The sequence below is a fragment of the Penaeus vannamei genome, unplaced genomic scaffold (genome assembly GCF_042767895.1).
Source record: "Penaeus vannamei isolate JL-2024 unplaced genomic scaffold, ASM4276789v1 unanchor929, whole genome shotgun sequence".
NCBI lineage: Eukaryota > Metazoa > Arthropoda > Malacostraca > Decapoda > Penaeidae > Penaeus > Penaeus vannamei.
The window spans coordinates 20,001-25,000 of record NW_027213933.1 but is presented as its reverse complement, the minus strand read 5'-3'; the positions used below and the strand labels follow the sequence as shown (position 1 = coordinate 25,000).

Sequence of the window (5,000 nt, the reverse complement as noted above, 5' to 3'; positions counted from 1 at the left end):
AATTAATATACAAAATTATATATAAATAGATAGACTGATAGATATGTAGGTGAATATATGGACAGATGGATAGATAATATATAGATAGATCGATGAATAGTGGATAGATAGATAAACTCATCGATCGACAGAGATATGTGCTCAATCATTAAACAATATTGTGTGAACGTACTCTGTCCTAAAAATGTGAACCATTAAAAGGCCGTTGAAATACATGATATAAAGAAATACAGGCAGTATATGGCTGAGATAAGCTTATAAAATTCCTTAGATTTCATAAGAAGTCCTTACAGTTTTCAAGTTGTGTAAAGTACCATAAATTCGCAAATATCCAACTACACCCAGGCGTCTGATGACTTTTTAACCTTCAGGGCAGGTTAAAATGATACATGATACGAAGCGCAATTATATACTCTATATAATGCACAATTAAGACACTGTGGGCAATTAGCTGTAATATTACGCCCATTAATTCATAAAGGGTCATTTTCAGAGTGCTGGCAGACTGGTAACGTTGTCCCTATCCCAAGACTCCACTCCAGTCTTCAACTACTGATTATAGGCCAATTGTATCTAAGGTTTTTGAACATTTACTGGCCAAACGTCTTTCTGTATATTTGAGAGCGTTTCTTCCAGAGACTCAGTTTGGTTTTAGGAAGGGACTAGGCTGTTGGTATTGGTGGTAAAGTTTGAAGTATTTTAACTGAATTTATAACTGGTGAACATGTTCATGTTGATTCTAGCTTTAGCCCTGTGTCTTCTGGGGTTCCTCAGGGTAGTGTTCTTGGTCCATTGTTCTTCATTTTATATACAAGTGGTATGTGGTCTGGCATCACTTCCTTCTCCAGCAGTCGGTCTAGAACGCAGTTGCCACAGCATCAAAGTCAGCTGATTGAGGGTCTTAATCACTTAGTGGATAATCTGAAGCTTTTTGGTGTAACTTTCGATACAAAGATTACATTTGAATGACAAATTTGGAATATGGACCAGGCAATTTCATCTAAAATTCATCATTCACAAGTGCAATAAGATCTATGAAGAAGACATTACTCATAGATGCTTCTTTTCTTTTATTCTGCTTCAGTTTGATTCCATTAAATTTCTCCTGTCGAACATAAATTTGGAAATTTGGCATGGTAGGGAATTGGGGGCTCTCAGTCTTATGCAATATTGTAACAGATAATTCACATACCTTATATGTTTTACCTAATTTGTATCAACCTGCAAGAGTTACTAGAATGTCTATGACCCTCAATTCAATGACATTTTGATGAAAGTTGATTGTCTACATCTCAGTTTTCTAGATGCTTTTTAGTGCCATCAGAAATTGCAACGTGTAAGAGATTGGCTGATATGTTTTTCTTGCGCAAATAGCTGTGTCTTGACCTGCACTGACACCTTTGGTGGTATAAATCTCGAATTTTTCAGTGTGGCTCTAGATATGGCTTACCATAATAATAGAATATTAAAGATAATAAACTTTTTTGACAGATACCGACTCTTATTGGCCAAAGACGGACAGTGGGGTGGAGTCTTACCGGACGGGTCGATCACAGGAATGATTGGCATGGTGGCAAGACACGAGGTTCATTTCGCTATCAATGAAATTACAATCACAGGTCAGCTAAGGTCCTTTCGTGAACTTGAGGAATCCGTGACCTCGAGCTTATGTCAGCATGAAGGACAGATAGATTTTCAAGACTTCATAACCTAACTTCAAATCTGAAGTCCATTGAAAGAATTTGTAATCTAAGATTCGATCATAATCACTATTAGTAAAGTCAGATTATTTTTTATCGTAACTATTCTGTGTTGAAGACTCGAAGACATGTCACCTCATCCTAATTCCTTGAAAATTTCGAAACTCCCCAGATTTGTCACATCATCCTTATTCTTTCGTTCTGACTCTTAATAATGTCTTTCCGACATGAAAATTGCCTCCTTTTCCAATCGTTCTTGTTCCAGGACCGCGTGAGGTGGTCGTCGACTTCACTCTGCCTTACTTCCTGGAATCAACAACCATTGTGTCCCCGGCGCCGGCGGAGAAGAACAGGGCCTTCGCTGTGTTCTCGCCTTTTACTGCTGAGGTTAGCCACGGCGCTCATGTTTTCGCTTCTTGTTCTATGGCTGATAACTTCACTTAAAAATTATTGAATTTTCATTTATGCTGCACCCCTTATCCATGGTCCTTCACTCGCCCATGCTCCTTCCCCTTTACCCATCCACCTCCCTCACCTTTCACCCTTCCCCCTTACCTTTACCCCACCAAGCCTCGATCTCTCGCCCCACCTCACCCGCCCTCCTTTCTTCACCCCACCCCACCCACCTTCAGCCTTCCCTCACCCCACCCCATCCACCCTCCCTCCTAACGCCCCCAATTCTCCCTCCAGGTATGGGGCCTCCTCTCCCTAGCAACCCTCCTGGTGGGTCCCATCCTCTGGCTCATCAGTGTGGCCAAGGAAGAGCTCGTTCTCAAGGGGATATGGCGGGCCGACTCCCTCTCGAACTATTCCTTCAACATGTACCGCTCGATGGTCGTGCAGGGAAACAAGGCGGAGATGGAGCAATGGTCGCCATCGCTTCGTCCTGTTCACGTGGTTCTTCTTCTGCTTTGTGGTCTATGGTTAGTTTTTGGCGGTTGGGAAGGGGCGGATGTTGGGAAGGGGCGGATGTTGGGGTTCGGAGGGGCTATAGGGGTTAGGAGGGAGGTATGGAGTGAAAAAGAAAAAAGAGTACTAATAAGACCAGAAGTAATGATGAGAAGAAAAGCTAAATAAGAAAATCATAACAATAACCACCACTATTACTACTACAAACAATAAGAAACAAGAAAACCGAAAACCGAAAATCCAACGGACATAACGGTCATTCATTCGAACGTCCCTTTGTTCCAGCTCTCTACGCGGGAACACTCACGGCCGTTTTGGCAGTTCCGACCTTCGAGAAGCCGATAGATTCCTTGTGGGATTTGCTCGGGGCGATCGAGAATGACGGCTACAAGGCGACTGTGGTTTACCAGACGAGTAACGAGTTCATCTTCAAGGTAGGCTGTAGCTTTTGTTGCCTCGAAGGGCAGGAGCGGGGGGGTGGGGTTGTGGGGGGGAGGGTGAAGGGATGGCCGGATTGGCTGTTTCTCATTTTCTATCTCTTTTCTGTCGAGGACTTTCATGGCCATTTTCGTTCTCAGTGTCTCTTTCTATTTATATTTTTGTATCTATTTCTCTTTATCTTATCTATCATTTTCTCTCTCTCTCTCTCTTTATCTCTCTCTCTAACACTCTCTCTCTCTCTCTCTCTCTCTCTCTCTCTCTCTCTCTCTCTCTTCTCTCTCTCTCTCTCTCTCTCTCTCTCTCTCTCTCTCTCTCTCTCTCTCTCTCTCTTTCTCTGTCTCTCTCTCTCTCTCTCTCTTTCTCTTTCTGTATGCCTCTCTCTCTCTCTCTCTCTCTCTCTCTCTCTCTCTCTCTCTATATATATAATATATATATATATATATATATATATATATATATATATATATATATATATATATATACACACACACACAAATAAGAAAAAAAATGAAATAAAAACAAAACAAAAACAAAAAAACACTCAAAGGCAACCGCCCTTTTAAGACTACCATGCTCCCCTACAGGAAGCTACTGAAGTGGAATCTACAAGAAGCAGATCTGGGACGTCTTCGATCCCATCCGTCGGCTACAGTCTACACTTGGAGGACGAAGGAGTTGAGAAGGTCTGTGGCAGATATGTAAACAAAAATTCAAAGCAGTTTACAGAGACATACAAATGGCTTCAAAACATGTTATCTCTTATCTCCCTTATCCTCCAGGTGCTGACGGGGAAGTTCGCTTACATGAACGCCCAACTCGGGGCAGAGATCCGAGCCATAAAGAGGGGCATCCACAACTACCACTTCGCCAAGAACACATTCTACCCCCAGGGATACGCCATGGCTCTTCCTAGCGGCTCCCCGTACAAGGGCAAACTGGAAAAACTGTAGGTGGATTATTTTTATTCTCGCTTTTTTTATTTATTTATTCATCTACTTCATTATTTAGATAAAGAAGGAGTTATTTTACGTTTGTTTTCACCAAGATCAAAAGAAAAAAAATTGTGATGGCCTGCACCAACAAATTTTGTATAAATCTGAGACCAAGCGCAACGCAGGTCGATTCGGCGCAATGTCATCAACGCATCGCCTGATTGGACGTCATTAAGGCTTCCCGGGTTTTCGTGCCATCAAATTTCCGTGAGACTAATTTCATTTAATGATGAAAATTATCAACTTATAGAATTGGTTCTGAGGAAGTGAAAATGGGACTGGCCATCATCTTTAGTGAGAATGAGACTAAAAGTGTCTCTTTGATATATGAAGGGAGAATGACGAGAGTTGTGGTCGTTAGTATGGTTTATTCACGTTTCCATCCTTAATATCGTTAATATCATGATTTTGGCAATTTTCATCTTTATCTCTTTTTTTCTTTTTTTTTTCCTATTTTTTTCTTTTGATTGCCTTTCCTCCCCGTTTATCCCCGTTTACTGTCCATGAAATCCACTTCTTCCCTTCCGCGCCCTCAGCCTCGTGCAGCTGGCGTCGGCGGGCCTCGTGGACAAGTGGACGCGGGACGAGGTGGCGAAGGTGGCAGGCGCGGGGGGCGGGGAGGCTTCGAAGGGCCCCGGGGCGATCACCCTCGTGCACCTTCAGGCAGCCTTCTTCCTCCTGGCCATCGGGTACTCTACTGCAGGAGGCGTGCTGCTGGTGGAGCGCCTCGCCATGTTCTTCTGCGGCCGGAAGGAGTTCCATTCGAGTTTCGCCGGGAGGCCGATCTTGGTGAAGGAGATCGGGTACTGAGGTCTCCGATCGGTGTTCTGAGGAGCTGTTCGCTAGGGCGTCGCGCAGGGGTCCAGAATCACCAATTCCCGGCCAAAGATCGAGTTTCCCAATATGATAGTATATATTTTCCAATATCACAGATTTAAATCATATTACTTGTGTGTTT

The 5,000-nt window shown here is 43.0% G+C and overlaps 1 pseudogene; it reads left to right on the top strand.

Annotated features, from left to right (window-relative positions):
- The first annotated feature begins 271 nt into the window (after nt 1-271).
- Nucleotides 272-5,000, top strand: part of LOC138861125 (glutamate receptor ionotropic, delta-2-like) — a 5,343-nt pseudogene continuing 614 nt past the window's right edge.